General features: G+C 39.1%; 2 long non-coding RNA genes across 4 annotated transcripts in view; one reads left to right on the plus strand and one right to left on the minus strand.

The window, feature by feature from the left end:
• LOC126406561 (uncharacterized) overlaps positions 1-14852 on the plus strand; it is a 62812-nt gene that overhangs the window by 45638 nt on the left and 2322 nt on the right. Inside the window, exons 3-6 of one of the 3 annotated variants that reach the window (XR_007571719.1) lie at positions 11580-11684; positions 11832-12054; positions 12983-13055; positions 14643-14765. This is a non-coding gene — a long non-coding RNA (uncharacterized LOC126406561). The remainder of the gene's footprint in view (positions 1-11579; positions 11685-11831; positions 12055-12982; positions 13056-14642; positions 14766-14852) is intronic. The other 2 variants (XR_007571720.1, XR_007571721.1) reach the window with 2 other exon arrangements.
• LOC126406559 (uncharacterized) overlaps positions 847-14852 on the minus strand; it is a 116048-nt gene continuing 102042 nt past the window's right edge. Inside the window, exon 4 of the long non-coding RNA XR_007571718.1 lies at positions 847-2966. This is a non-coding gene — a long non-coding RNA (uncharacterized LOC126406559). The remainder of the gene's footprint in view (positions 2967-14852) is intronic.

Below are 14852 nucleotides of genomic sequence, written 5' to 3' on the forward strand. Positions count from 1 at the left end.
GGGAGAAGGAGGAGGGGAAGAGGGAGAAAGAAGGAGAAAGGGAAGAGGGAGAAGGAGGAGGGGAAGAGGGAGAGAGGGAGAAGGGGAAGAGGAAGAAGGAGTAGGGGAAGAGGGAGGAGGGGAAGAGGGAGAAGGAGGAGGGGAAGAAGGAGAAGGGGAAGAGGGAGGAGGGGAAGAGGGAGAAGGAGGAGGAGGGAGAAGGGGAAGAGAAAGAGGGAGGAGAAGGAGGAGGGGAAAGAGGGAGAAGGAGGAGGAGAAGTAGGAAGAAGGAGGCGGGGAAGAGGGAGAAGGAGGAAGGGAGGGAGAAGAAGCCGCTGCCTCTGGGGTCTCATGTATAAAACAATGCATAGGATCAGTAGTAAAAATGTACGTACACACAAAAGCCAAAAATGTTGTGCGCCAAAAAATATTGGACAGTCTCTACAATCAGGCTTCCACCTCATCATGTGCGTCGCCAATTTCCTGTCTCCAAAATGTTCATGAGCACGGGTCAAAGTTTCTCCCATCAAGTCTGTTTTTATAGATCACAACCTTTGTGTGGGGAGTGGCGACGTCTCTTTGAGGCCTCGTATTGTGCGTACACAATGTTTATAAATGAGACCTGGTCACGTAGCACCAATTCTAAAAGTATTTGTCTTTGTGCTGCATGGACAGCACAGGTTTGTGTAAAAAAAAAAAAAAAAAAAGAAAAAAAGACCATCTTCTCAACAGTAAAGTACTTCTCTAATTCTTTCAAGCAAAAAAAAATGCCACAATCTGACATTCAGTTGACCAAACCATTAATTAAAAAAATATCATGACCGTTACCTTTTATATTAAAATACCAAACCAAGAGCTGGATTCAGTTTATCAATTTATTTAGATTGTTATATAAGACACAGGTTCATTATCTACAATGTACAGAGAGGAAGAACAAATTCATTCATTAGCCGATGCCACAAAAAAACATGCAGACATTTCATGAGTACAAGTTTTGTGTAAAATTAAATTTGAAACCTTACCTGAATTTCAAAATTCTCACAAATGATGACCTTTAAACAGTCAGAGAGGCTGGGTTCTGTTCTTAGGGAACAATAGGAGAAAACCTGGGAGCACACAAATTTGTAATTCATGTAAAACTTTCTAAATTAGCTGTCAAAATACTACTTGTTTTACTTTAAATAAGTGAGGTTAACTAAAACTGACATCTTAAAGACACCCAAGTGTCAGATGCTGGACACTGATTTAAAATAAATAACTTTAAGGGAACTAATTCAAAGACGAATATAAAACTAATTTCTAATAACTAATTTTATTCCTATGGTAGATTTGAGTCAAGTGGAACTAATTGTTTTTCTACAGAGTTAAAAAAAGGAAGTGTTGTAAAGAAATTAAACCAAACAGGACTTTTAATATTTTGTCTCGGTCAGTGGTCCTTCTGTAGGGTCTTACTGCTCTGATGTAAAGTCTGCTACCACCGAGAGAATTTAGTGAACTCAGTGAACCTGTAACCAAACTCTGCAAAATATCTTGCATCAGCAACACAACACAACACAGATCAGCAACACAGATTCCACCTCTCTGGGAAAGGTTTCCTCATCTCAGCACAAAATCAGGTGTAAGTCTGGCTCCTTGTTTTGTCAAGTTAACAAAGTGAAAAGCTGCCAGGAATCCAAATTACATAAAACACAGCCACCTATCAAAACATACAAATCTTTAGTGATCGTTCAGGGTTGTAAAAAACAAAACAAAACAAAAAAACTTATTCTAAATACTATTTTACTATTCATACACACAAATACAGCAGATAAGTGTAAAAAATAAAACTATAAAACAGTCTATTTACATGAAAAAGTGCCTGTATATCACTAAAAATATTCATAATTCAACGCTTTAAATTGGTTTTCCATATGGTTGTCTTGATCTGATTTAAACGATTGGGACTGGGGCTGATCAAGGCATTTTTAACTAATCATGATCAGCTATATTGAGCCTGATCTTATCTTCTAAACTTGCATCAGCTGTGTGAAGCTTTCATGTACAGCAATGCAACAAGTGCAGCTGCCGTCAAGTCTTCAACTCTCCACTGTGCGTTCTCCTCCCCTCTGCTGAGCACCAGTGTGTGTGTGTGTGTGTGTGTGTGTGTGTGTGTGTCTGTGTGTGTGTGGGAGCTGGAGCTGAACCCCGCCTGCCACGAAACACCACATGTCATAAAAGAAAACGCATTATGAGGCTGTTTAGTTATGTTAATTACCAAAGTTATGCACACTCGTTTCAATTTACCTCAATGTGAGAATGTGTTGGCGTTGCTTTAAACTGTGACAGCACTGCTCGGAGGAGACACAGACAGTGGTGCAGAACCAACGACAGCCACGCTCACCACGCCACAGCAAGTGCAACAAAAGCCCCTCGAGCAAAAGCCAATAGGAGTGATATATGAATGTGGCCTGATCCGCACAAAAGATGAAGACTTAGCTGAATACTACTAAGACCCAGCAGTGCTTCTACTCCTTTGTCCTCATACAAAAATTTATGTCACTGCAGAATGTGAGTAATCTTTTACTTGCTGTGTTGACCACCAGCTGCGGTTCCAACAGCATCTGCATGACTTTACTGGGTGTGGAGATTTTGCTCCAAAACAGCCCACAAGCCGGAAAGAGTTTGGAAAGCCAAAAAAACCTCAGCACCTGGACAGTTAACAACACTGTCAACGTCCTGCAGGTGTTTTACGGTCATCTGGTGCAACGTGACGATAAAAATCTTACTGCCCCCTTCAAACCTCTTGAATTTGTTCTCCCTTTCAACATTCGGGCAAATTATTCCCTGAGGCGACTCCGCAGCACCATGTTTTTTTGCCAAGAACCAGCAGCTGCAAACCACGACACACAGCACCACCTCTTCTGTCGCTGCCTGTGGTCGCCACTCACCCGCCGCCCCATCTCATGATGATGATGTCATGACCCCAAACTGACTCAGCAACATTTCAACTGGAACGAAAGCAGAGAAAAACACTGTCAGGATGCTGGGAAAGAACACAAAACACATGGAGAGTTAATGTAAAGGCAGGAACATTAAAAATATCCAAACATGAGGTGACACGTTACATGAAGTGCTCAGGTGGTGTAGGGCATCATTACAGCATTATAGGCCTACTTTGAGCACATAAAATACAACAGGCTGGAACGGCACACAATCCAACACAATAAACTATCAGCTTTTATTGCCCATAAATTAAAATGTGCTTTTTGCAGACCTGCAGTGAAGAAAACATGTTTCAATTCCCTAAAAACAAAGCCAACAAAAGGAACAACCTGAACCACAACTTAAGGTTCCTCAAGTGTCCTAATCAGGAATTATAATATCCTATAATATGATATTTAATATAACAAATTAGGCGTAGAAAGGGCAGGGTTAACGACAGGATATGAAGCAATGACCAGCTTGAGGTAATGCTCTATAATGGCTACTGGCACCGCTGATGTGTTACAGTCATAACAAACAGATGCATCAAAATCTGGAGTTTGTTATTGGTTTGACACAGTTTTCCTCTGCTTCCTTTCTGGTGACTCTGGGGAGATTTTTATATAAATGATTAAAGGTCTCAGATGGTATTCTAGTGCAGATTAGCTAATGTTTAATAGCCTGTTATTTATGTCACATATGCTGCTGTTGCTCCGTCTCTCTTCTGCTTTTTTCAGACTCAATTTATAAAAAGAAAAACAAGTGAAGTCATTAATGTGATATTTATTATTAGAGTGATAATTTATGAATTATAAAATCACAAATCAGCAAACAAGTAGTGTGTTAAACTGAGTGTGTACTTGACACCTAAGTTGCCAAATGTTCCTTCTTAATCTCAATGATTTGCTAAACCAAGGCCTCAACCGGGGATTTGCAACGTTCTAAAAAAGCTCCTAGTTCACACCAAAAAAACTATGCAACAACTCTCTGTACTTCTGTTCTGATTTCCAGCTTTTCAGGCTTATTTTCCAGCTGAATATAATATGCAGCTTCTTAAAATATAAATGAGGAGTGATGGTGAGATACTTGCTACAGTTGCATTTGTAGTAGTAATGGAAAGGCGGAAACATAAAACAAGATGAGCTTCAGATGGCGTAATCGTCATCTCACCTCCCACATGAGTTTTATATTTTTTTACTATTGAGAATGGGTAAATGCAGCACGTTGCTTCCCTTAACGCCTAATGTTACCTAACAGTTCAGTGTTCAGTTCAGCTGATAGCCATACTAAGCAGGCAGATGACTGGGAGGAGAGCAGACAGTCCTTCAGTGCTGTGTCTAACTCATGCAGAGTTCTTACACATTTTTACTAACACTTTAAAAGTTTTCCATAACTTTTCCTTGATATTTTACCCTGTTTCCATGACTTTATTTCAGTTTAAAATGTGACAGCATATTTTTTCCCCCCCAAAAGGAGACACAGCCTTTGGTGATGACGCACTGCCAGTCTGGTCTATGTGTATCACGTAGCTAGGCAGTAATGATTAGGGATATGTATTTTAAGTAACTTCCTTATTCAAGTACTCACATTAAGTTATTACAAAGTACTCAAGTAGCTGCAGCAAAACAAAACAAAAAGTAAAATGGCCAACATCGTAAAACAAGTGCAATTTCAAATGTATGTATTTTTAACCATTTTTTACCATAAATTAATATTTTACATGAGAAAAATCTGCAAACTTTCTGTTGCTGCTGTTACAAAGGCAGGATTCCCACAGACAAGAAATTCATGGAAAAGTCCTGAAATTAGAAAAACTGTTTTCCAGGTCTGGAAATGGTTTGGAATCAACAGAAAGTTTTTGGAAAAGTTTTGAATGTGCATTATTTTTTAATATACGTTCATAAAAATCCCAAAGCGTGGATACTGTTTTTAGAAAATCCAAAAGAAAAAAAAAGTCACACCAAACACACTTTAATCTCTGTCAAAGGACACATCAATTGCTACAATATTTAATATACAGTAACTTGATTAGATTAACTTCACTGAAAAAAATAATAATGAACTTTAAAGACATCTGTCATGGCTCGTTAATATGACTTGTTATAAAGGCAGTAAGACTTCATGTATATGTTGCTTATATCCATTGGTTAAATACTGTGTAATCAGACTTTGTTTAAAAAAATATATTTTAATCATGTATCTGTCTGCGTGTCTGAATCCATGATGATACAGTGACAGAGGATGAGCTGCTGCTGAGCATCATAAGCTGTGTTCAGCTCTCACAACAGTTAATACTCTGCAGTTTGGGACACTTGTGCCTGCAGTTTAAGCTTCTTTGTTACGTTAACTGCAGGAACAAGAAGAAAATGTTGGATGCACTGAATTTTATTTGATCTATGTAGAGTTATGTGTGGTAGGTGCTTAAAACTGACTTTTATTTTCTAGTTAGATGCATTTTTAATTTCATAAAATAGTGATTTCTGTGCCGACCATCTTGGCCACCTCACTGTACACTGCCTGGCTCCGCCCCTGTAGTGCCTACTAACATAAAACATGTATTTTTTTTTGTTCTGAAATCTGATTTGACACAAAGAACTATCAATACATGTTAAAATGACCCCTCTGCACCTCAGGTGTTCCCCGTGACGTTCCCATGGTTTAGGAGACTTAACTTTTTTGTAATTATAGTAAAAATACACTTCCATAATTGCTGCCTTTACAAACATAAATACAAGTCTGGACAAAATGCAACTTGGCACACGTTAATATGTTATTTCTTTACTACGTCGCTTGTATTTGATAAACATCTGTGTACAATGTTCAGCGTCTTTGCAGCTTCCTGCTTTCCTCCCAGACTTTAAGTCCGCTGTCTGGATCAGACTGTTGACATGACACACACACACACACACACACACTCTATAAGGCAGCGTTGCGGAAAACAAAGGAAATGTCGGGCTATGATTTTGACTAAAAATACACACTAAGTCACAATCCAGAGATGATCTTCCCGCTCTTATTAAACCAGAATTTTATTTCTTTTTCCCTCAACATTTCGGCTGCAGATGGAAGTTCAACAATAAGAGGAATTATGATTAGGCACAACGTTAAAAAAACCCCCATCAAGGCACCAACTTTTAAAGTAATTCTGAATTGTGTGTTAATCCTTTGTATTATGTGTTACACTGTGTGATAATTGGTAATGTGTACTCTGATTTTAGATTTTCCAGTCAATTTTTAAGGTACGTTTGAAAACATCTAAGCAGGGACGACTGATAAACACTCTGGCTTATTTAAAGTTCATTTTTCTCTGTAAAATAAATACCAGTGGTAATTTAGAGATATATTAACTTGGAGCGAGAGGTGCATCAGCTGACAAACTTCACATGAGAACTAAAATTAAAATGACAATCTGACTTACAAGTTCATTAAATAATAAATATATTTATACTGCCTTCTATTTTATCAAACGTGAAAACCAAAAGTGATGTTTTCATATCACAAACAAAATCTAGAGCTACCTTCACCCTGACCACTCAGTCTCAACACCATTACCAGTGGCTACATTCACAAAAACAAGCTTTACAGCATATTAAACTGAAGCTATTAATCTAAATCTATAAAAAGGAATAAATAAGCGCATGAGAAGCAAGACAATCCCTGGCCTCCCACGACCTTAATGCCACCAACAGAATCAAAATTACTGGAACTGTGGTTTAAATAAACATAATTTACATCAACATATTTTGGGCCACTTTGATTTGACCACGATTTTTTTTTTTTAAGTGATGATGGACCCCATCTGCCCAGTCTAAAAAGATGAAAGCAAAGCACTTTGAAGTGTTTGCCTCACTGGCAGAAAAACAAAAAGAGCGCCTCACACTTTTGGCCACACAACAGACAGCAGGACCTCCTCCCCGACGCTTTGAGCATCACTGGAAAAGATGAGGCAGAGAGCTGTTTGCAGACATTTAGTCTTTTTAGCAGATGATATTTTGAAGAGCGTTGCCCCTCATTATGTGTGTTGTTTAACTTGACTCTATTTGCCCATGTGTTTATGTCAAGGGACTAATGGAACAATGATTTTTTGAGAATGGCCGAGTGTTGAGCGAGAGAGCTGCAGCTGGCAGCGGGGAAACAGGCTGGAATGTATTCTTTATTGTGCACCGTCAATTTAGATCCACTAGAGTGCTTGTTTTTGTCACTGACAGGCTCAGATTGTTGTTCTAAGTGTCTGGCAACATTATGGAAAGGAGCCCTGCAGAAAGAGACCTTTTTTTTAAAGAGTAAAATCCTTTTTGTTTGACTAGAAACACCCCTGAAATCGCTTTCGCCAGACTCACCAGACTGTTTTTCATTTGACAGTCGACAGTTCAAAATAAAACTCACAAAAACCATCTTTTTCTGTCTTAACACTGTTCCACCAATCACCAACTCTGGTTTGGTTAAAATAAATATTTAATTCACCCAGTTAGATGTGAAAATATGCTGCCTCTATACACGCTAAAATGACTGTTTTGTTTTTTAAATGGAGTCTGGTGGGTTTGCCGATGGCCATTTCGGGGCTGTTTCAGATTTAATAAAAAGGTCTATCTCAGTAGGAATAATTTCCATAATGTTGCCAGACTGTTGAAATAACAATCTGAGGGTGGATTCAATATTGCATACTTTTTCTTTTTACTGTTAGTATGTACTACAGCTGCCCTTAAGAAAGTACGTACTGTTGCATGCAGTGTGCACAAAATCGGGACACACTACTGTCTCATTATACTACGCCGTGAACTTTGACCCTCTTGCTTTTATATCCATTACCTTCCGTCATTGTGACCTCTGACAGCTGTCAATCAGCTGTCAGTGAGCTGTGATGCGTTTGCTGCTCAGTCGATGTGACTTATCGTCCGCTGTGAGGAGGATTGTGGGTCAAAATAGCCAAGCAGGCTTGCTGCAAAATCAAACCATAAGTAGTAGAACATCCTGGTGTTTCTGGCATACTGCATTTCAAGTACTATGTATTGAAACATACTTGATATTCCAGCGTACTATATAGTATGGTAGTATGGGTATTGGAATGCACAGTGAGCCTGTCAGTGGCAAAAACAAGCACTTTTCGGTGTAAACTGACGGTGCACAAATGCCCCAAGTGGTTACATTGCAGCCTGTGTCCCCACTGCTAGCTGCAGTGCTCTCACAACTGGACTAATTTCAGAGATTGTTTGCTCCATTAGTCACTTAGACATTAAAACATGGGAATATAGAGTACCATTTAAAAAAAATAACAGCGTGGGGTGTCGGTGGCTTAGTGGTAGAGCAGGCGCCCCATGTACAAGACTGTTGCCGCAGCGGCCCGGGTTCGACTCCAGCCTGTGGCCCTTTGCTGCATGTCACTCCCTCTCTCTCTCCCCCCTTCACGCTTGTCTGTCCTATACATTAAAGGCTAAAAAGCCCCAAAAAATATCTAGACGATCTGTCTCTGATCGTCTAGTCGTGAGTACTGTTAATGTTGATAGTTATGACCCGTAATTTTTGTTCTGTTAATGAGTGTTTGTTTTTTAGGGAAAAACATATTTAAAATTTGGTAGAGGATAAACATTCCACTTGCAGTATATTACAGTGTGCTGCTAAAATATTCATCTAATCAAGAGCTAACATTTAAAGTCTTGTTTTCTCAAAAGAGGTAATAAAATCTGAGATAATTTCAACCTGTTCCTATTATCAATCAAATTGTTACAAAAATGTACTAAAATCAAGAGTCATTACGTGATTCCAGTGAAGTGATTTGCTTTATTTTGAAGATTTGCTCACTTATTTCGAGAAAAAAGGGTTTAATGGCTCAAAAATAGACCGGAATTACATCATAGGATGAAAATGATCCCCAGAAACAGAGTTATCTTGTGAAACACCCTGATATATCCTCATATGCACACCCATCTTTATTAAGACAAATCTCTCTGGTTATCTACTAACTGACAGGCTCTTCTCCTGAGGATGGATGTCTTAAAGTCCCAAAGGTGGACACTGTGATTAAAGACCTTGTAAAAAAGTACAAAAAAGATAAATTACAGTCTTCCATTTATAACCCTGCAGCCTCTTTCCTCACGTCGTAGCCATTACACCGACCACGGGCCAGATGGGTTGAAATTTCTCAGCTTCAGTGACGCTGTTAATCATTCTGTTAAGAGCTGAGGAGATGAATTAGTCGGTTGCCCTTTTTAAGTGGAGCACCACTTAGTTTCAGACTCATCGTATCGCTGTCAAAAGATGTTTCAGTCCCACATCGAGTCAATTTCAGTACAGGTGTTAGATATTGCTGTGTCAACACTGCAGTAAGTCAGATTCTCAGGGCATGAAACACATTTCAGAAATCAGTTCTGAAACACCACTGCTGATTTATGACAAATCCAAAAGGTCCAAAAGCTCAGCAGTGAAACACCTGCAGCAACATTTGACTTCAAATCAGCTTCTCTTCAACAGTACGACTGTCTTCATACAGGACGGTCAAGATAAATGGATCAAACTGAGGTGTTATTTCACTCCAGCGATCTTTTTCACTCAGGACAAAGACGTATAACTATGATGAATAATTTACTGAGGGGACAGGACCAGATTAACCAGTCTGATAAATGACTTGGTGCTTTGTCTTCCCTGCCTGATAAAGTGGATCTGCGTTTAGCTCTCTCGGGGCAGCTTTAAATACTGCAGAGTACATTTGTTGTGGGGAAAAAAGTGACAGGGTGCTTTAAAAGCTGGTAGCAACAGCAGCTCCTCTCTAACTACACCCACCTTCATGTAGAAGTGGATTCAATTAGAGAAATTACAAAACTCTGAAAGTTTATTTAACGAAAAGTGTAGATTTCCCTGTACAGAAGCTATCAGGACATCTACATTCTGTCAGAGCAATATTCTGCTAACAGTTTTAAACATGACTGAAATAAAATTGGGTTAATGATCAAAGGTTTGATATTTATGAAGATGACAGTTTGGTGGGTTGACATATTTGAGTTTATTTATATATCACAAATCACAATTTGCCTCAGAGGGCTTTACAGCATACGACATCCCTCTGTCCGTTGGACTCGGATAAGCGGATTAGGAAAAACTCTCCCCTCCAAAAATGGTAGAAACCTCAGGAAGAACAACTGAGGAGGGATCCCTCTTTCAGGATGGACAGACGTGCAATAGATGTCGTGTGTACAGAACAGATCGACATGATAAATTTACGGTAATCCATACGACAAAATGATACATAAAGAAAGGGAGAGACAGCAAAGACATTTACACAGACTGTACAAATCATTTTTTACCCCCAGAGCTGTGTTAATGTTGTATTTTAATTGGCAGAACATTTGAGAAAAAAAGCATGAAAACTTTGTTATTCTAATTTGGTTGAATCAACACATCCCTCAAAGATCATTACTCCATTGCTGATCGAGCAGTCTCCAAAAAATTGCGTCACATCTGGGTAGCTATCTTTTAACAAATTAAATTAATGAAATTAGATTAAAAAAAAAACAAAACTCATTTTCTATCAGCTGAGTTGATTGCATTAGTGTTAATACGGGATTTTATTTAGAAACATTTTGCTCCAGTTCTTTTCCCCAAATGGGAGATATATATATATATTTTTTAACAATTCCTAATATCAAAGAATAACAACTTGGAGGTTGCTGTCAACAGTTCTCCCTTACAGTGTGAAAAATATGACATTTATGCAAAAGAAGAAGAAAAAGAACTAATAAAAACACTTAAGTATATAGAAACAGTGGAAATAAAAGAGTCTGTCCCCTTTAGTTTCAGCTGGGCCTCTGGAGGCCTGAGGACTCAAAGTACGTCCTGGCGTGTACGGCGCTAAAAGGAGAGATATAGCTGGGAGAGAGACCATGAAGAGCCTTAAAAGTAATAGGTGGAATTTTAAGTTAAAAACAGACTGGGAGCCAGTGTGAAGAGGCTGAAACTGGAGTGATGTGATCATGTCTCTTGGTTTTGGTTAAAAGTCTCACAGAGTCGATTAATAGATTTTTGAGATATATTCAAATTAAAACTGCGTTATGAAACTCCTTTGTGACACGTGCTCACTATGCACAGCCGGTAAGTGTGAATACAAATCGCAATTTGGTTGAAGATCAGAGGTGACGCCATGGGATTTCTCCACTTAATGAATCAGTCTATTCATCACTGGCTTGAGTAAATGAACCAGTTTGATGGATGAGCGGACGTTCTGTCTTGTCGTCTCTTTTGATAAAGTGGAAACCTGCATCAGGTTTAAGAGTACTTAGCACCAGCTGTATGTATTGGCTGGAGATCAGAGGTGAAGGCGAGGGACATGTGCAGCCGATAAGTCATTCAAGTGACAATCCTCTTTATCACAGTACCTTAACTGGGTGCTACAGTAATGCTAATAGTAAACTACATATATGTAGTTAAAACAAAACAAAAATTTAATTAGTTTAATGACAAAACTGGCAAAAATATAAATGAGGTCATCCGGTTGTAAGTGTTATTCAGTGTTAATGATTCACATGCATCTATTGTGACTCTGCAGAGTGTAAAAGCAGATGCAAATGTGTGTTTGTGGCTTGTTCATATTAAAAAGCTGCTACTGTATGACTTATTTAATATCACACTGACACTTTGTTTGATATCAGAGCTCAGCGAGACCCATTTGAATGCAGCCTGGAACATGTGGGACTTACAGTGAGGACGGCAGAGGAGATACTTGCGTACCAATGTTTTGTAGAGAGCCACAAAAAGTGAGTAAAAACAGCTGCTGATTTTCATCATTCATATACTTTTTTTTGCACTTTGAGCACCTTTTCTGTGCACATATGTCTCAAATAAATAGTATTTTTGCATGTGGACTTTTTTGCATCTTTCTATCCAGTTACATTGGTTTGCAGGTTTCTCCTCTGCCGTCCTTTCTCGTTTGTCTATCGCACAGACACACCCAAGTAGGCGCAGTTTCACAGCAGCCCTCGGACCTACCTTGAGGACACTGACAAAACAAATCAACATTTAAAACTGACTTACTGATTCTTTGTGATCAAAAGGAGAAGAAGCCGCCTACAGGGAAACCACAGAGAACATTTAACACGGTCCGTTCATCAAAGGTTTAAGACTACAGTAAGTTACCAGTGTTTTTGAATGCAGTGTGTGGAAATAATCGTCACGCATCTTGAAGGGGGAAACTGATTTAGGTTAGGATTTTTTTTTTTTAATGATTTACATTTTCTTTGGTTTAGTGATTCACTTTTTTTTTAATCTAAATACAATACTTGCATGTCCGTTGAAAGAGATTTTGGTCGCTCTAATAGCTACTGATCCTGAATGGCCATGACAAGACAATGCAAACAATTACAACTTGGAGGCTGATGTTCGCATTTCTCCCTCACTCGTCTGCTCAATATTAGTCTGAAAAATATGACATTACTGTAGCATTAGAATGAACACAACACACAAGCCTCTCTGTCTTCTGTACCAGTAATATTCAAATGGCAATTAGCATGCAGCAACTTTCGAAGTTAATGCATCCTGTAATGCAACTCCAGTGGAAGAGTCGGAGGAAATCACTCTCAGTTTTCATCTTAGGAAATAATTGAACTGCAGTCTTGCTGGATTTTCCACAATATGTTCCATGTATCTGCCGAAAACAAATAAATTTGACAGCTTTTACTTCATTGATACACGTCATGCAATTTTACTGTGTTAGAAATGTTCGATTCCTCCCACGTCCCTTCTGATTTGTCTCACAAAGCAACCAGTGACTATAAGGACAGGTGTAAATAATAAATTTATCATGGCTGAATTCCATTTATAGCTGTGTCAGTTTCAGGGAGACACCGTTTTTCCCAAATATTTTGCTTTGAAAATATCTATTGTACATACATGCATGTGAGTGTTGTGTTAGGATAGATTTAAAAAAAAAAAGTGAAGCTGTGATTCAAGGTGGACGAACTCAGCAGAGCAAACTAATGACTTTAGAGTCGCAGTGAGTGATTTAATCTCCGTTGACTCCCATTTAATCTTCTCTTTCTTTTACATTTCACGGTAGAAGGAGCTCATTTGCTGACTGGGGAGATGGATGTGGAGATAAAGTGGCTGAGGCGGAGACCCGAATGAGAGAGGTGGGACATTTACCAGAAACTGTGATCTGCTTACATGCACACACACACACATACACACAGCTGTCAAAACAAGTCAAGTCATAAAGGCTCTTTTGCACAAGAGTTTTAGGAGAGAAAATCTGACATCTGCTGCTGCTTTTGTGCTTGATGTATGAGTGTATGAGTGTGTGTGTGTGTGTGTGTGTGTGTGTGTGTGTGTGTGTGTGTGTGTTTGACCAAGTGGCCGTGTCTGCACTGAGCACAGGGCAGATGAATGGAAACATGCTGCACTCTGTTTCCACTCACACATAAATGCACACAGGCTCTCACACACACACACCCACACTAAAAAAAAAAAAAAAAATGAAATCATGTCGCTGTCAGACAAAAAGCTTTGAGAGGTCTGCATTCAGTCTTCTTTTTTAAATTTAAAGAATAAAACCACAGCATTGACCAATCCTAGCAGACTGCTCTCTGCATTACATCTTTGTAAAGCTGCTGCTACCTGCTGCATTCACTGACTGTGGAAGGCGGTCCTATCCTCAGATGACTTTAATCTGGTCTGGCAACTCATTCGACATTACATGAAACAACCTTCCATGAACGATAAATTATTATTAATTTAGATTCATGTTTTTCCCTCCTCACACATTGCAGAAGTTCAATCAGGCTGCAGATTTCTGGAAGAAAGTTTAAGAGATTCTGTCAAACATACTGCGCATTGTAATTCCTTATAGTTTGACATTTTGGGTAATTTGCTTATTTCAGTCCTTGCTGAGTTAGTTGAGAAGCTCAATGCCACTCTCATGTCTGTATGGTAAATATGTCACCAGCAGCTGGTTAGCTTAGCGTAGCATAAAAACTGGAAAAAGGGGGAAACGGCCTCATTGATGTTTGTTTAATCCGTACAAAAAGTATTGTAAACGGTAAAAACAATAATTTGTTGTTTAATGCAGCAAGTCCTTCCACTTGCATTACAAAATATGATATACGTCAGTGCTCTTTAAAACAACATGAAACATTGATCTGACGCCCCCATCGGCAAGATCATATCACTGTTACAAATCACCAGTGAAAAAAATCTGTTTCATGCTGTGACAACACCATGGGACTGGTTTCGTTATGTTTAGGCACAAACATGACTTTGTAAGGGTTTGCGTTGAAATCAGTACATGGTTAGGAAGCCATAATGTTTGGGGATACAATTGTGTGCTGCAGGAATGAGTCCCAAAACCTGGAGACAAGTTAGCATCTTTGCACCTTTGTCCCCTGATCTTGAAGTCGATGAGTTTTTTGAATGGGTTTTTAGTTAGATGTCTGAAATGAGGTCTGTGATTGACACAAGCTTTAAGAGATTTTCATAATTTGTGCAACGTGAAATATATCAGTAAATACCCAGCTCATGAAGTTCAAAGCTTTTACATGTCTCAAGAAGGCAGTTACAAAGAGGTGGCTAAATGAGACTGCAGAGGTTGTTGTGGACATTAAACATTATAACGCCGAACACGGAAACTCATCTACTCACTCGTCTGCCTTTACAGCCTCGTTGTCTGTACACTCACACTTGCAAACTATTTTGAGTCAAACTTAACTGCTTTTATTTGATAGGACAGCTACGGAGTGAAAGGGGGAGAGAAGGAGGATGACATGCAGCAAAGGGCCGTGGATTAGAATTGAGCCTACAGCCACTGCAGCAAGGACACAGCCTTTGTACATGGGCTGCTTTACGAGGTGAGGTAGTGGGCGCCTCAGTAATTTCTAATTGTAGTTAAGGTGTAAGGTTTGTGTGGTGGAGTTCGTTGATAGCCTAACAGTTGT

The sequence above is a fragment of the Epinephelus moara genome, chromosome 19 (assembly GCF_006386435.1).
Source record: "Epinephelus moara isolate mb chromosome 19, YSFRI_EMoa_1.0, whole genome shotgun sequence".
NCBI classification, from domain to species: domain Eukaryota; kingdom Metazoa; phylum Chordata; class Actinopteri; order Perciformes; family Serranidae; genus Epinephelus; species Epinephelus moara.